Consider the following 18,664-nt stretch of genomic DNA (forward strand, 5'->3'; position numbering starts at 1 on the left):
ATCAAAGTAGCTTTCATAATTAAACGGCTCTTCCCCAGAATGAGGAATTATATTATTAAGGGCACATTTGCTCAGGATCAGCATGGCTTCAAAGATAAGAATTGATATCGCCTTTGAGAATAACACCTCCGCAGTATTCTGAACAGGTGAAAGAATGCTTCCAAAGTACCTGACAGAGAACAAAAGCAAGCAGGCAGCCCATAAAATCACTATCATTTGCAAAAAAAAAGGTCCTGAACAGATGGCAATTAAATTTATTTCTTGGACATCTTCCAGAGCAATTGAATGTATAAGTAATCTGCAAACAGCAGATATTGCCTGCCTACTTGATAGGTTCTGCAAAAAATGGTCAAGGAGACAAGCATCTGCAGATAGCTTTGATTCTTCCATACTATTCCCTCTTTATTTCAAAGAGACTTGGCACTTAAAACAGAACATGATGCCACAAATTTACATATCGGACCAATAAAACCTTCCTGTCTATAGTGGTACACACTAAATTGTGATGCATAAGCACAATAGAAAATTACACCATAAGATTTCAGCAGATCACAAGGAAACTAACCCAAAGCAGAAATTGCAAAGTTCTACTTTAAACATATCTACTCCCATTACTCTGGACAATGGTTCAAGTGTGATTTGTTGTTGCAATTAATTGCCATTTTAAACACAATTTTCAAACACATTCTTTAATATTTGAAAATTTTGTTGAAAGTGGAAGGTGGTGGGTGTTTTGCTGCTCCAGGGATCTTGACAAATAGCCAGACTTTTCATGCTCTGTAATGTGCATTCAGCCCTGCCATTTTGGATTTTTTAAATAGGCTTTGACTAGAATAATGTGAAACCTTACTTGTGTAACTTGATGGTACCATTTTATGTCAATTACAGTCCCATTTGTTTCAAAATTCCCAAATATTGTTTTCCAGAAACTTTAACATTTATTGTCTTCCAATGTGCTTCAATGCCCTGACAGCTCTTGGGAATTTTCCTGTCACCTTGGCAGGCAATTCTGCCAAAGCTCTGACTTACCTCTGGAATGGGGAAATGGCCAGGGTGGTAGACACAATACCTCCTCGATGCCACCTCTCACAGCACAGAGCCAGACCAGCCCCTTGGTTTTTCAAGAAGTTGGCGGTGATGAAGCAAGTAAAATGGAGATTAGAGCTATGTTGGCTGAGAACTTGAAGTGAATCTGACTGAGCACAGTCTAGAAAGTATTTGAAAGCCTATTCTGCAGTAATGAAGACAGCAGAGAAATTATTCCTTGCTCTGACCACTAAGCAGCCCACTGCAAAGAATTTGTAAGGCACTTTGCAGGTAAAGTCACTCAGATCCATTCTGACTTGGATGATGTTATTGGCACCGTTCCAATGGATGTAACATTGGTTCCTGTTTGTCCAGTGTTGATGGATACTTTTCAATTGGTGCTGCCTGAGGATGTGGACAGAATCCTTGGAGAGGTGAGAGCTGCCACATGTATTCTAAATCCTTGTCCTTCTGCAGTGGGAAGGGCCAGGCCGCACGGGCTGGGCCACATGTTGGGAAGGGCCAGGCGGCGGCAGGAAGGGTCAGGCCGCAGCAGGAAGGGTCAGGAGGCATGCCCAGGCCGCATGGGCCAAGAGGCAGGGCCAGGCCGCGTGGGAGGTGGCGGCAAGGACCAAGCCGTGGTGGGAAGGCTCGTCCTGAAGGTAAAGGAGGCGGGGGTAGCGCCACCCTCCCGAGGGCCTCAATGGCACCCCTGGGACGATGGCGCCACAGGCAATAAGTTATAAGTTATTTGGCCAGAAGGCTGAGGAGAAATATATACTTTTGAAAGTGAAGAAAGTGCATAACCAAGTCAAACTAAGTTAAACTGTTCTGAAAGTTATATTATAATAGATTTATGTATTCAAAAGAGTTAAAGAAAAAAACAAGAATATCTAAGTGGAACTGAAGTAAAGAATTTTGTAAAGCTTTATGTGCAAATGTATTCATAAATAAACATTTCTTTGTTTCATCTTATATATTGAAGTCTCGTGTCAAGTTACAGGACTAAAATTACATTTCTGAAAGTCGGCTGGAGAGTATATTGATGTAACCTATGAGGAGAAGTTGAAAGTTACATATTGGCCCAAGTTTGGGTTACACTTTGAAGAAACATATGCAGGCATTTAAAATCAAACCCTGTGACAAATACATATAAAAAAGATGACACAGAGACAGAGAAAAAGTATTTCAGGTGTGAACTACCAGTCACAGAGTTTTGTGAGGTTTATTCCATCCCTCTCCCCTTATCGGCACCATTGCCTCACGCACACGTACACATATACTTGTTTATTGTTGGCAGAGGTTGTGTCACACCTCAGGTTAGCTTCACCTTGCTAAAGACACCAAGCCACACACAGAAAGTAGTCATTTGTAGTGTATTTAGAAAATAGGGAAAAGAAAGTTCATAAAAGGTAAAAGTTCAGTTCCAAAAGATAGATACCAAAACAAGCCTGTAAGCAGTAAGTCCATTGAAGGCATGAACCAAAGTCCTTTTCATAGAAGCCAAAAGTCCCAGCAACCAGAATATATCCACATGAGAATCCAGGAAAGCAAACTTGGTACAGGAAAGCAGACTTGCTTCTTGATCAAGCGATGAAGTTGCATTGACTCCCTTTCAGCAGACTGTTTTAAAACCATGACATAAAGGCATTTCTTTGCCCTTTGACCTCCCGTTTATTAGCTATTCGAAAACTTCTACGCAACCCTCTAAATTCCAGTCTCGAAGCCCAATCAAGAGAGTCAAGGCCACTGAGCTCGTTAGTGTTATCAGGTGGAGGCAAAGAGCTACCCTCCATTTCTGCTTCTAGCACCTGAAATCCGTCATCAGAAACATCATCATCATTTCTTCCCATGGGAACAACTCCCTGCTCTTCATTTCCCACAGCAGGAACACTCTGCACCTGGATGCTATAATTCCCAACATCAGAATCATCTTCAAATTCATCCTGAATCTGTTGAATCACATCACTATGCACATATAACCCAGAATCCTCATCAGAATCACACAAAGGCACATCAGAGTCACACAAAGGCAAAGGCTGAGTCACAACAGGTTGGGATCTTGAAATAAAAATTTTCTCCTGTCTTAGAAGTTCCTTTTTACAATTATAATTGGTGGCAGTGATGGGATATCAAAAATTTCTCCTGCCTGACTGAGAAGCCTAACATCCTTTTACAGACCTGGGTTCGCAGTTTCCAGGTCCTCCTGGATTTAGCATTGAACCTAGAGGCCCAGCTATCTGCAGCTGCCAGGAGGGCCTTTGTACAATTAAATCTGTGCGCCAACTGTACCTGTTCCTTGAGAAGCCAGATCTGGCTATGGTGGTACATGCTTTAGTTAAATCACATATGGATTCCTGTAACCCATTCAATGTAGGGTTGCTTCTGAAGAGTGCACGGAAACCTCAGCTGGTCCAAAGAGCTGCAGCCAGGTTGCTAACTGGGGCAGGCTAAAGGAAGTGGACACCCCTCCTATTGCAGCAGCTCCATTGGCTGCCAGTCTGTTTCTGGGAACAATTTGAAATTCTGGTTGTTGTTGTTGTTGTTGTTGTTGTTGTTGTATTTATTTATATCCCGCCTTTCTCCCCATGGAGACTAAAAGCAACTAAACTGTTTAAAAAGAGCAATACAAAAGTTAAAAACAATTAAATAATAAAAGTGTAGTAAAAATAGAATTAAAATACAGCAAATACATTAAAATGGCATTTAAAACTCATATGCCCCAATCCCACCCACCAACCCCAGAGCCTCTCCTTACTATTCCCCAAAAGCCTGCAGAAGGCCAGCAGGTATGGGGTCATTTCTGTTTCTCTTGAGAGGTTATTAAAGCCCTAGATGGTTCTGGTCAAGGCTATTTGGTTGTCTGCATCCCCTTGTATGAACCTTCCCATGCCCTGAGATCTTCAGGAGAGGCCCTTCTTTCGGTCCCACCTCCATCTCAAGCCTGGTTGGTGGGAACTAGAGAGCGGGCCTTTTCTCTCAGTGGTTGCTCCTTGACACTAGAACTCCCTGCCCAGGGAAGCCAGAATGGCCCCCTCCCCTCCTGTTCTTCTGGCAGCAGGCTAAAACTTTCTTATTCAGAGAGGATTTTAAATATGAAGTTTTTTAAGATCAATTCAGGGGGTGCTGTGATTTTTAACTTTGAATTTGTTTTAATGTTTATTAACTGATAATTTTTGATACTGTTTATATTTAATCCTGTTTTAATGTTCGTATATTTGTTTATTTTAAATGGTTATGCTGATGTATTTATGTTAAGTCACTTTGAGTCTCCTTCAGGGGCGATACAGAGAGGTTATTATTATTATTATTATTATTATTATTATTATTATTATTATTATTATTATTATTATAGTAATAATAGTAATAAATTGCTAGTTTTGACTTGTAATTCCCTAGTGCAGTAGTTCTCAACATGTGGGTTCCCAGGTGCTTTGGCCTTCAACTCCCAGAAATCCTAACAGCTGGTAATTGTGATAGTATTCTTTTTAAATGTTTTTAAATATTGTTTTTAATTATATTTTAAAATTTCATTTTAAATGTTTATGTTATTGTACACTGTTTTTAAAGGCATCAAATAGTTGCTGATGTGTAAAGCTGCCTTGAGTCCCCTTCAGGGTTGAGAAAGGCAGGGTAGAAGTGTCCTAAATAAATAAATAAACTGGGATTTCTGGGAGTTGTAGGCCAAAACATCTGGGGACCCACAGATTAAGAATCACTGCTGTAGTGGGTTAGGCTCAAAACATTACATGTCTGCCAGTAATTTGCATTTCTTTATCAGAGACCTTGTTGTATAGGATATTGTTAAGACAGTGTCAAATTGGTGGAAATGCACCAGAGGCTCCTTATAGCAACACCCTGATTTTAGAATGCCATTGCCTGTAAATTGTGGGCAGGTCTACACTGGTCAGTCAGGAGCAGAAATGCCCCAGAGTTGTTTTGGTGGTGACCACATGCACCCTGTTGAACCTGCTGCTGAGGTGTTGGTTTGATGTCTGCACAGTCTATCTGAGTTGAGACCACATCAGTTCCACTGAATTATCACCTCACCTTCTAACTGTTCCCTACCGGCCACTGGCTGTTGCAAGTTTCCCCATTCAAATGTCAATAGAATAACCCATTCAACCAGGCTGATTTCCCCACTCGGAAAATACCCTCCAAACTTTGCCTCAAGTGAGCAAAGCTAGTTTAACTATGGTTTTCATGTCAGTATAGACTCTCTCTGTTTCACCAGGACTTGAATGGTCATTCAATTGTTTTATCCTCTTTTAAATGAAGTTATATTTGAGCTTATATTTTTCTGTGAGTTTTATATTCTATTGTGATTGTTTTACAACGTATTGCTTTAAGGGCTAAAATTTATACATATTTTATTAAATAATTAAAGCACTTTATTTTTTCCAAAAAAATACCATTTCATGACAAGCTAGCACAAAGAGGTTTAAGACTTCATTTTATCCCATATAGCAAATGTCTCTTAATGTCAGAATGACAATTATTTCCCAACAAGTTGATCTGCCTAGGAACAGGCTGCATAAGTGCCTTTGAAAGTTAGAATATTTTAAGAAATGCTTAATAATGTTGGGTAACGCAGCATATAATAGAATAAATGGTCATTTTTCATTCAAATAAGATTTCTAGGAAAATAAATATTTAATTCAAATGTTTTGCCTGAGCATATTTAACTATTGTTCTCACCAGCTATTGTGCTCTGAATTTATATTCTGACTTGTTCCATTAAATAGCTATAACCAAAATAAAAGCCATATTTCCAAATGGAAGTGCATTGCATAAGTCATGAATAGCTCATATTAGATTCAACTCAAAGTGAAGCAAAGACTTACAGTCACGCATACTCTGATTTTCTCCTAGCTGTCTTCAGAGTAATGAAAAGAATACGGACTTGAGAAGAAGAAGGAATCTCACAGGTCAAAAGGCAAGGTCTGAGAAATGGTTTGCAATAATACAATTCCTGTTTTCACAGAACCAAATCATACATTATATCAAAAGCAGTGTTCTGCTAAAGTAGAAGCATGAGTCATTCCCTTTGTATTTTTCCTCTTGTCATGTGGAAGGAAAGACTTGGAAATCTCTTTTATGGTAAGGTTCATCAAAAGTACATCTTTGTGGACTGGTCTCCAGTGACCCCAGTCCGTTCTGTACAGCAAAGATGGGGGAAATGTTTGGGGTCATTGTTTAACTTATGAACCCCATATCTGCAACCAATATAAAGGGATGTAAATAATTGGCTATTTTGTCCTCACAAGTGAGAATGAATCATGCCTACAGGTTTTTTCCCCCCTCCACTGTGGAGAAAATAAATATTTCTGTACAGTACTTATGGGTATTCACACATTACAAAGTTTTCTGGGAAATTTTCTGCACAAAATTACACAAGGTTTTTTTGCATGGAAATTATCTACAAAAAGATAGCTATGTTTTGATGCCAAACTTCTGTTTACTGATGCAAAAAAACAACAACAAAAAACCCAGCAGTCAAACACACAAAAATGCCTTTGGCTTATTTATATGTTTGACAGAGATTGTTGTCTTTGAACAAAAAAGCAACAGCTCTTAGGCTTCTCCAGCAACGAATATTCCGATTTCTCCACAGTAGATAAAGAATTCAAAAACGTTTAGCACATTCCAGGCCACAGCTGAGGTGAATCTGTAATTAACTGCTAATCAAACTCAAGTATGTATTTGAAGACCATAGTTCATACCATGTAAGATTTGCAACAATGCATTGCAGTTTTGTTTAAAAGCATGTGTATGTCACTTGAGGGATAAACAAATTGCAGAGCAACTATGAGAATCTGAAGGTCAAGGAGACAACAATTTGAAGAGCCAATAATTGAGGTGATATCTAGAAGACCTGCAACAGATGGAATAGTTTGTTGGGCTTGTGAAAGATTGAAGTAGCTTAACAATTGTATTTATTTATTCTGTTTCATCCTAATCATTTAATACAAATTTAGTGTGGTCTTAACTAATATAGCAAATCATATTCCCAGAAACTTTTCCCATGGTTATGTATTCAAAATCAGGTGAGCAGATGGATTTTTTTTTCTCAACTAACATTTGGAGGTCAACATTTTTAGCATGTTTATGAGTCTAAAGATTTATAGTCTGGAAAGACAAATGATAAATGCCTATGTGGAAAATATTTCCCACGTCTGCAAATATGACAGAAAAAATGTGAATTGGAGAGAACAATTTCAGCATGTCATTTCCAAAAACCTAATGTGCTATTATAAATGTTATGCTATTATAAAGAAACCGATTAAAATAATTTTGTAAGTAATAATAATAATAATAATAATAATAATAATAATAATAATACATTTTTATTTATATCCCACCACCATCTCCCTGGGCGGTCTTAGGGCGGCTCACAGACACACTTCAAAGTAACGCATATAAACAAACAGTATATACGCATATAAACAACATCAGCTATGACAATTAAAAAGTGAAAAGGTACTACCTTGACTAAAGTTTACTTCTGCTGGATTTTAGGAAGTCACTGTGTGTTCAGGATAAATTATATCATTAACCTGATAGAAAAGAATAGTTTTTGAATGAGCAGAAATAAAATGTAGTACAATTGTTGTTTATAGTCACTCAGCTGTGGCTCTTTGCGAGAATACTATATTGTGCTGATTCAGTTGTATTTTTTTGAAATTACTTCTAAACATTTCGGCTGTATGAGGCTATCTTTACACTGTGGAACTAATGAATTTAACACCAACTCAATTGCCATGGCATAATGCTATGGAATCCTGGGATTTGTAGTTTGGTGAGGCATCAGCACTCCTTGGCAGAGAAAGGTAAAGAATTTGTAAAACTACAACTCCCAGGATTCCATAGCATCAAGTTATGTCAGTTAAGGTGGTGTCAGAATGCATTAATTCAACAGTGTAGATGCACCCTGAACGTTTTTAATACAGCAGTTGAATTTTTCCTTCAAGTTGATTTTTTATATTTTTAACTATGTTGCATTTGTTCTAGATCAGGGAAAAGATGTTGGACAAAGATGACGATGATCATGATGATGATGTATATTGGAGACACACTGCAGATTGTGAATAGGAGCCATGCCCTATTTCTTGCTCTTCCAGAATACAAGAGGTTCTGAAGTTGGTATGGAAGCATCCTAGGATGCTGATTTAGGTAAGTAGGAAGTCCTAGGAGAAGCAGGAAGTGTAGCAAGAATAAGATATCACCCATGATACATTTCTAAGAAAAAAAACAGGCCTCTACATCACATCCCAGCTAGAATGGACTGCATTTATACAATGGCATTTACTCAAGTGAAAACTCATAAGTCATTAATTAAGTCAATAGGTCTACTCTAATTGTGATTAATCAATTGGATTCAAGCTACATTATTTAGAACCACAGATTGTATGAACTTTTACACAAACTTTGACAAATGTGTTTATGTATGCCGTTTTTCTCCCAACTATTTTGTTTTGGTAACATTGGCATTGTTGTGTACCTTCATGTCATTTCTGACATATGGCGACCCTACTACAGGATTTTCTTGGCAAGATTTGTTCAGAGATGATTTGCCATTGTTTTCCTGTGAGGTTGAGACAGTGTGACTTGCTCACAGTTTACCCAGTGGTTTCATGGCCAATTCAGACTCTAGTTTCTAGTGTTGTGGTTCAAAACTCAAACCACTACACCATGCAAGCCCTCATTCCAGTTTATGCATACTATATCTATAACACAAAGACTCATACTGTTTCAGCTTTCAGAACATCCTTTGTGACAGAAATATTGGGTGTTTATATCCTGGTGATACCAAACAAATCAAAATTGTACATCTTCTTTCTCCCTGTGACTGTGTGAGGTCACAGAAGTGGAGGTTAGAAGAATTGTATGATCGTAGCTTTGGCAAAACTGCAATGTGAAGTCATCAGGTGATACTGATATGGTCTAGTGAACTACATTTCAGCATATCTGAAGGCATCATGAATGTTCTTTATTATAATATGTAATTTGGCCTCTGGGAATGGATAGTTTAGACTTCAGTTTCAGGAAAGCCCATTCTAGGTTAAAAGCATTTTCAATAATGAAAGTGAAAACAGTCTGGAAGTATTTGTGTGCCTTCCTAAAGGTCTATCGTTCATTTCAAATACAGCAACCATCAGTACAATTCATAATCTTATAATGTAGTATGAAATATGGAGTCAGAATCATTCTAAAATTATTATTTAAAATGTGGTATTGGGTGTACAGTACTTCTGAGAACTTTGGCTTCTAATTAAAAAAACAAGCAAACAAGAAACTCAGCCATAAGAACTCTTTGCCTTCCAACCCCCTGAAATAAAGAGCTGACACAACAGATTTGGATTTAAACTGGGCAACTTTATTAAATGTTACCTAATTAAATCTTTAATTTGTAACTTGAATCTAACTCTCAGTTGTCATCTATGAATTTGGTGAGGCATAAAGCCCATATTGGTGGTCCTTCCCGACCTAACCTTCAACTGAATTTAGGGTGAAACACCAGGTCCCCAGTGTAACTAAACCTGGATGACCTAAAGGGGAATGTGGTGGAGAGTTCTGCCGCAAGGATGATTGAGGTCATAGTCTCCCATTCCTAGGTCATAATTGTTTACCCTCGCCGAGGTTGTTTGAACCCTCGGCGAGGGTTTCCACTTCTGGGCTACACCAAAACTGAGGTGCCTTGTGGTGCACACCAAAAGTATGCAAATATCCTATGTATTCTGATGGAAACCCTATTTAAATGACCACACCTCCCAATCTGCCACTATTCACAGTATAGGGTAAGCGAAAAACCCTCCTAGAGCATAAAAGGGAAAAAATTCCTACCTGGTCCCACTAGGCGACCACATAAGCTATACTGTGAGTGGCTGGCAGGTCGAGGTCCAAAAGGTGAGTGACAATGGGGGCGGACAGCTTCCTAAAAGCCCCATCCCTACAACAACACTCCCTTCCGGTGGGAGGGGGCAAAGCCACTTCCCTCCCCCAGCTCTGCGGGTTGGGGGAGTTTATTATGTTAAGCTTGCAAATGCACTCTGCTTCAGATACTGGGAAAAATAAAATATGGAGATTAGAAAAGGCATTTAGTTTTTTCTTCTTCTGACCCTCTTTAGTCTGCCCATCTAGTATGCTCACTCATAAATCATTTTAACTGTCATTAATGTTAATGAAAAAGATTCAGGTTACAGTGATCTCATGCTGTTGTTTGTTTCAACCATTTTGGTGGAGGTGATTGCTCAATTAAGCAATTGTAACCTACCCCAAACTGTCACCTCTTATTTACATAGTAATTAGTCTGCCTCATTAAGAAGAAACTGATAAGGCAGCTGATTTCTTAGCTGATGTCAAATTAATACTTTTATTTCAGTAGAGACATCAGGCAAATCCAAGATGACCCTATCGAGGGCTCATTTACACAGAAGAATAAGCTCTGGATTTCCACTACAGCTAATGGAAATAGAAAAAAAATATTCATAACGTGTTGTTCCCAGTTTGAAAAATAGGTTTCTGGCAGGAAATCCCATTTCTTCAGGCCTGGCCATGTTTGCATTCAAGCATGTCAATGAAGAGCTGTTGACTATAACAAGGTAAATATATCTCAAAGTTTGCTGTCTGGTTTCTGAAAATATTGTCTTGCTTGTGATTTAAATAATGAGTATTATGCACTTGGGTTCCTATTTTGCACCTGCATTCCTCAGTTGAGATGTTCAAACAGCCAACAGCTGTGATGGCAGTTGAACGTTTGACTTGAGCTTTGTGAAATGGAAATATAATTACCATAACACCAGAACAACATCCTACCTCTCAAGAAAAGTCTGGGTGTGTATTTTATGACAGAATTACTCCAGCCTAAGCTGCAGCATACAGAAATCAGTCACATATACAGTAGAGTCTCACTTATCCAATGTTCTGAATTATCCAATGCATTTTTGTAGTCTATGTTTTCAATACATCATGATATTTTGGTGCTAAATTCATAAATACAGTAATCACTAGCATTACTGCGTATTGAACTACTTTTTCTGTCAAATTTGTTGTAGAACATGTTGTTTTGGTGCTTAATTTGTAAAATTATAACCCAATTTGATGTTTAATAGGCTTTTCCTTAATCCCTCCTTATTATCCAACATATTTGCTTATCCAACGTTCTGCTGGCCCATTTATGTTGGATAAGTGAGACTCAATTGTAGTTATAATGATTGTCATGTGTTGTGTCAGTGGTTATAGCAGGAGCCCCCAACCTACTAGTAATGATGGACCATGACTTCCTTCAGCTCCAACCAGCACTGCCTCCCCCTTGAGGAAATCAGCACATTTTTTAAAACACTGCTTTCAATAGGACCCACGCTGTCTTTAAACTACTTTAAAAAACAGAAGGATCATGGAGGGGTACTTCATAAAATGGAGTGTAATTGAGAAATCCACCACTTCCTATGGAACCTAGATTACCATTATGGAGAAAATGCGGTGATAGTAAAGTGGTGAGGAACACCCATTCCTGCATGTCACTGAAAGGATTCAACATGACTGAATCTGCCAGATCCCATCACATATGTTTTTGACATTAGCGACTGTTTTGGCATGCACCAGAGGTTCAAAACACATTTACTGGCCTATGTTCTGAACTCTCTTCTTTCAACACACTTCAGCTCCATTTCAAGGACAAAGGGCAATGGATGATGGCTGGAAGTAGGCAAACATCATGTGATGAGCTCTGTGCCTTTTTGTCCTTGAAGATGAAGTGTCATTCAATGGGGAGAATGCTCCATGTGATGAGGTCATATGTGTGTGTGTGTGAGAGAGAGAGAAAAAATAAGACATTTGTTCAAGTGTTTCTAACCAAAACAAAGCACTAATAATGGTTCTACACATTTGTTGCACAGAGATCTTAAAGAGGCAAAGCTCTGTTGGATCTGTAAATACAATTGAAGGTAAACAATTGCACTGCACCAGAACTCCGTCTTAGGTTACTTTCGTTGTTTGTGATGTGCAATAAACGAGATGAATACAATGAAGATGTGCTTAGTTTTCTTTCCATTGTTATTTCACCAATCAGTTTGAATGGGTGTCTAATCCTAAGTGAGAAAGTCAGGAATGCTAGATCACACACCTATATGAACAGCTGGCTATACTGGCATGTCTTCTCCAGTTACACTGGTTCAATTAGATTATTACATGTTGAATATTTCTTGTCCAAAATATTTGGGATTAGAAGTGTTTTCGATTTCAGATTGTATAATTTTTTTGCATATATGTACATTATGAGATTGCAAGTATTCAAAAATGTTACACAAATCTGAAATCGAAAACACTTCTGGTCCCAAGTACATAATGAAAGGAGCCCCCAGTGGTGCTGTGGATTAAACCACTGAGCTGCTGAACTTGCTGACCAAAAGGTCGGAGGTTCAAGTCGAGGAGCGGGGTGAGCTTCAACTGTTAGCTCTAGCTTCTGACCTAGCAGTTCGAAAACATGCAAATGTGGGTAGATCAATAGGTACCACTTCGGAGGGAAGGAAATGGCGCTCCATGCAGTCATGCTGGCCACCTGACTATGGAGGTGTCTACGGACAACGCTGGCTCTTCAGCTTAGAAATGGAGATGAGCACCAACCCACAGAGTCAGACACAACTAGACTTAATGTCAGGGGAAAACCTTTAACTTTACCTTACCTACATAATTTTATATATATATATATATATACACACACACACACACACACACACTGCCTGAATATAATTTTAGATAATATTTTTGTGCAAGAAACAAAGTCTGTGTACATCAAACCATCAGAAAACTTTGGTTTCACTACCTCAATCATGTGGACAATTTTTGGTTTTGAATTTCAGAATGTTCAACATACATTTCAAAATTGCTCTTTCTTGCACTAGGTGGCAGCATTATGGGATTTCACTAAAGAGAGCTTACAAACAAGCTTTATAGCATCAACACACTATAAAAATATCAACCAAATCCCAAAGTCTACTGTTTACCAGGGCCGGCCCCACCATAAAGGCCAGTGACGCCGCCGCCTCGGGCGCAGGTCCCGGGGGGCGCCGTCAGGCTGGGAGGGAGGCGGGGCACTGCTCTGACGGTGCCCCGCCGCCCGACCAGTGCGCCCTGGCCTTGTGGTTCCCTCTTTCGCCGCCCGGGGAGGGGAGGAGGGATCGCCTCCTTCCCTCCCCGGGCGGCGAAGCCTGCTTCTTTCGCCGCCCGGGGAGGGGAGGAGGCGATCCCTCCTCCCCTCCCCGGGCGGCGAAGCCTCCCTCTTTCCAACCCTGGCCGCGCCTCCCACGCTGCGTGGGAGGCGGGGCCAGGGCGAATAGCATGGGAGGCGGGGCCAACCCTGGCCCCGCCTTCCACCCAGCGTGCCCTGGCCCCGCCTCCCACGCAGCGCGGGAGGCGGGGCCAGGGCACGCTGGTTGGGAGGCGGGGCCAGGGCACAGGAGGCGGGGCCGGCGGGGGGCGCTTTTCAGCGCCCCTGCTTAATATTTAAATTTATCTCCGACCGGCCCTGCTGTTTACTTTTCCACAATGTCAGAATTTTAATGAAGATTAACTTGTTTTCTGAAAACATGTTTTAAAAAGTATTACTGGTCTCTTAGAGGTTCTGTTGGGTGAATAGATTAAAGTTAATTTGAGATTCCAGTATCTCAGAACCTTCAATCTTTGTCATTACCACAGACAATAATGTCAGTCATCTGTCAGATAATTAATGAAGCACTCCAGGGCTTGGATTTTAGTCCAAAGCAAAGCCTGTTTTACAGGTGTATAAATATTTGGGGCTCTTTGCCTAAATACTTTATAGAACATGATAGTGCTTTATATTGCTTTCTTTGCTTTAATATCACTTCTGCAAGCTTAATGCCAGACGGAGCGTGTATTTCAAGTCTCAAAGAGGTATAGACAGTAGACACATTTGATGCATAACTGATTGATCTCCAGACTTTGTAGTTTGCCAAGGCTTCATCTCAACTTGAAACTGGCTGCAGTGTATAGCTGTTTGAAATTTCTTATAAACCTTCTAAAGCTATTGCCATATTTAAAATTTATAACAGGAATCAATGGAACAGAAAAATTCTATTCTGCAATTATTTAGGAATTCTGGCACATTGATTCTGCGCCATATTAATGTCATTTTTAAATTTGAGTTTCATAACATAAATGAGTCTCTGTATGGAGATTGAAAGCAGGATATACGTAAACATAATAATAATAATTTTGAATTTATTTATCCTAGTTCTATTTATATTAAGGTAAAAGTAAAGGTTTCTCCTTGACATTAAGTTTAGTCGAGTCCGACTTTGGAGTGGTGCTCATCTCGATTTCTAAGTTGAAGAGCCAGCATTGTCCGTAGACGCCTCCAAGGTAATGTGGTCAGCATGACTGCATGCAGCACCGTTACCTTCCTGCTGGAGCGGTACCTATAAATCTACTCTCATTTGCATGTGTTCAAACTGCTAGTTTGGCAGAAGCTGAGGCTAACAGCAGCAGCTCACCCTGCTCCTCAGATTAGAACCTTCAACCTTTCAGTCTGCTCCCATGGGTTACTCCTCTGTCTTCGTTTTTTGGGTAATACTCATCCGGCAACTCTACATAATTAAGTAGTATTGTGAATATCTATTATGTTTCCCCACTGCTTGCCTTATGTTTAAGGAATAAGCTCCAAGCATTGTAATTTTTCCTTCTATAAAAGTTCCCTGAATGCAATCTTTTTGCTGTACCTTTTCTAGCCTTTTCTGGTGACCATGTCAAATAGTATTGTAAGTGCAACTGGAAGGTATAAGCACAACTGAAAGTTATTAAGATAGTTACATCAGCTGTTAAAATCCTAGGGATATTCCAGATTTTTTTTTTAAAAAAATAACTTGTCTTGACTCTGCTGGGTGAGCAAGGAAGAAAAGGCTTATGCAAATTACTGATGAATTTAGGTGATTGCTGCAAAGAGCAACATTTGCTCATGCATGCTGTCATATTCTGAAGGGATGAAAATACAAGAGGCTGAAGGTCAGTGCCTGTTTTATAAGCTTTCTAGTTAACTCATGCAGCGATAAATACAATTGCTTCTTTTTAAAAATGGGAAAATGGAGTAATGAACGAGATGTCTATTTTTGGGAAAGGAAGTTGGGGGAGAGAGGGTTGGAAGAGAGAGACAAATGAAAGTCAATTACACTTTAATTCATTTTAGGATGACCATGGCTATTTTACCATTGAATAGACAGGATAATTTTGGTATGAATAATACTTCTAATCCTTTTCCTTCCCAAGTTTACCCATTAAAGCAAATAATATTGTCAAGTGACAAGATTCACTCTGCCATGTTTAAATCTTTCTAGCTGTCAATAAGACTGCACTTATATATCTTCTTTTCCAATGTTTTAAAAGCATGTTATCAAGACATCACCACATCTGACAATTAAATTATACACTTTCGTTATCTAAAGACAAATGGTGTCACCAAAACAGTAGCGTGTTTACTCACAGTGCATCGCCAATTCACGAAAAAGTACTGCTTGTGAAGTTTTTGTTGGCTGACAAAGCTGTCTGTACATCCAAAAATACAGGGGTTGATTTTGTACTGTGTTTTCCTCTAATCCTGTCCAGTGCCAAGACTGCCTGCAAATGATGGAAGTTGAATTCCAACAGTATGTCAAAAAATGTTCATGCTCACCCCTTCAATATTAGAGGTATTCAGATTTCTATGTATGGTTGTGAAAGCTGAAGAGTGAAGAAAGTGGGCAAAGAGAACAATGTACAGTAGAGTCTCACTTATCCAACATAAACGGGCCAGCAGAACGTTGGATAAGCGAATATGTTGGATAATAAGGAGGGATTAAGGAAAAGCCTATTAAACATAAAATTAGGTTATGATTTTACAAATTAAGCAGCAAAACATCATGTTATACAAAAAATTTGACAGAAAAAGTAGTTCAATACGCAGTAATGCTATGTAGTAATTACTGTATTTATGAATTTAGCACCAAAGTATCATGATGTATTGAAAACATTGACTACAAAAATGCGTTGGATAATCCAGAACGTTGGATAAGCAAGTGTTGGATAAGTGAGACTCTACTGTATTTGAAATGTGGTGCTGAAGGTGAGTAATTTATTTATGTATTCCGTTAGGGAATTGGACGACATGGTCCTTTCAATCCCTTCCTACTCTATAATCTGGAGCAGTGGTTCTCAACCTGTGGATTTCCAGATGTTTTGACCTACAACTCCTAACAACCGGTAAACTGGCTGCGATTTTTGGGAGCTATAGGCCAAAACACCTGGGGACCAGTAGTTAAGAACTACTGATTTGGAGGGTCACAAGTTCTCCCACTTCATTTTAAAATTTGAGATATTTCTCCAATCCTGCTAAATTATGTTCTTACATGAGAGATCCCAGGGATTCAACTACAGACTTTATGTGACTAGAGCCAACATTCCACAGCTGACCTAAAAGTCTGTTATAAATAAAAATACCATCCTGTTAATTCTATGTACATTACTTGGCAGGAAGTCCCATTGAACTCAGATAACTTCACTGAAATGAGTTAATATGCTTTGGACTGTCTTTCAGTGTCTGTGTATCTCCCTCCCTCCCTCTGGCTATAATCGAAAATGTTGCTTTCTGCAATGTTCAACTGAAGAAATGGCTGAATCTTCTAAAGAATAATTCCTTAGAGTAGGCCTTTATATAGATAATTTTTCAACATGAATAACTTTTTTCTAACAAAGAAATTCCCATCACATCTTGGGCACTTGAATTCTGGTTTCTTTTATGAAAGGAAAAAATGTTATCCATTTGGAAAAATCATCTATATAAACATTCAAGATCCTTAAAGGTTAGTCACATATGTGATAATTCACCCCAAATGGTGAATTAGATGAAGACGTATTGTAAACTAATTTATAGATGAGAGATGTATATTTATGAATTATTAATATAATTTAAATAGATGTGCAATGTTTTCAATTAAAGTGGCAAAGAAAATGACCATGTGATTTATGTGTTGGCTCAGTTTGCACCACAGATGTTAACTGTTGGCATACAGATTCAAAAGCCCTTTTCTATGTTCTTAAGGTTATTTGTCTTTAAAATGAACCCTTTCAAAATAAGATGCCTTCAAATATAAGATTTTCCTCTGACCTTCCTCTGTAAAATAAAGCATGTGGCCAACTGGCACAAGGCATTTTGCCTGAAACAATAGACAAGAAAGTGCCTCCTTCATTTTCTGGAAGATTGCACCTTTAACATTTTCTTGAATCTTATTTGAAGAGTTTTGATAGCATGATTAACCTTTTCTGAGGCTGATAGGGCATAAAGTATTAACAAATTATATGGAATAGAGTGGGCCCTTGATATCTGCTGAAGTTTGGCTCCAGGACCCCCGGATAACAAAATTTGTGGATCCTCAAATCTCAATATATACAGTGCCATATCAAAATGATATCCCTTATATAATATGGCAAAATCAAGCTTTGCTTCTTTGGATTGTTTTGGGATGGGATATTTTCATGATAAAGGTATTTGAATCTGTGGGAGCAGAAGAAGCACTGTACCTTGTTCTATCCGCCAAGATTTCTAAGGTATTGGCTGCTGCTTCACCTGCTATCTACTGCATATGATAGTAGTTCCCAACTTTTGATCCTCTAGGTGTTTTGGACTTCAGTTCCCATAGTTCCTAACTTCTGGTAAGATTTATGCTGGGATGGATTGTACTTTTTTCCTTTTTTCTTTTTAAACAGCTAAGCATGATGTCATTCAAGAGTTCAGGTTTGCAGCCCAGGGGCTAATATATTTTCCGGCTAGAACAACACGAGATGAAAGCCCAAGAGACCTTTCCAGGCTTTGTGACATTTAATGGAAATTTGGAAGGAATATTGAAACGGTGACATCTTTATTATGAGATGTCATTTGCTGTAGATATATTTTCCTATGATGAAATAAATAAGGAAAAAGCATACTGCAGGGAATAACTTCTGTTTGTAAATTGTTCATTTGTCCTACTTAGCTATGGCCATAAAATAAATATTGGGCAACAAAAATATGTACTAGAAAACAGTCAGGATGGTCAGTCTCAAGAGAGTTATGTGCATAAAAACTGAAGATTTTAAAAAATAAAATAAAATAAAAACAAACCTATGAGACAACGCTGTTTCTAGCATTATCTACTGTGATATATTATATTCTGATTCTTCTGTACAAATTGCTGTAGATAACAGGAAATATTCTCCCTCATCCTCTTCCTTCCTGCACTTTGTTTATCTTGCAAAAATGTGCCACTGATAAATAGAGCACTAAAGAATGTCAGAGTGGCAGGCAGTCAAGAATAGTGGGGGGAAATGAGGTATCTACTCTGACTATTGCTAGTGGAAACTAACATATGAGAAACTAAACTTCTCATCTTTTCCCATTTGCTTCCGATAACATTATTTTTAAGAATTCATTCTGCTGTTTCCGTAGATAGCCATGCTTCTTTTGGCGCAGCTTTTCTACAACCCTGTATTGGTTTCATGTCAATTTGGCTGTAATCCATTATGACTCCAAGAGAATCACATGAAGGTGTGCTGAAACTACTCTACTAGAAATTTCTAGACCTCTCTACAGAAATATAATTCTCATAATTCTCTA

At 38.7% G+C, this 18,664-nt stretch overlaps 1 long non-coding RNA gene across 1 annotated transcript; it reads left to right on the forward strand.

Annotated features, from left to right (window-relative positions):
• The first annotated feature begins 6,758 nt into the window (after nt 1-6,758).
• Nucleotides 6,759-18,253, forward strand: LOC103278179 (uncharacterized). The gene is made up of 5 exons (XR_001730066.2): nt 6,759-6,885; nt 8,038-8,199; nt 10,409-10,628; nt 15,643-15,725; nt 17,779-18,253. It is a non-coding gene; the product is annotated as an uncharacterized LOC103278179 (long non-coding RNA).
• Nucleotides 18,254-18,664: the final 411 nt, after the last annotated feature.

Source organism: Anolis carolinensis, chromosome 3 (assembly GCF_035594765.1).
Source record: "Anolis carolinensis isolate JA03-04 chromosome 3, rAnoCar3.1.pri, whole genome shotgun sequence".
Lineage (NCBI taxonomy): Eukaryota > Metazoa > Chordata > Lepidosauria > Squamata > Dactyloidae > Anolis > Anolis carolinensis.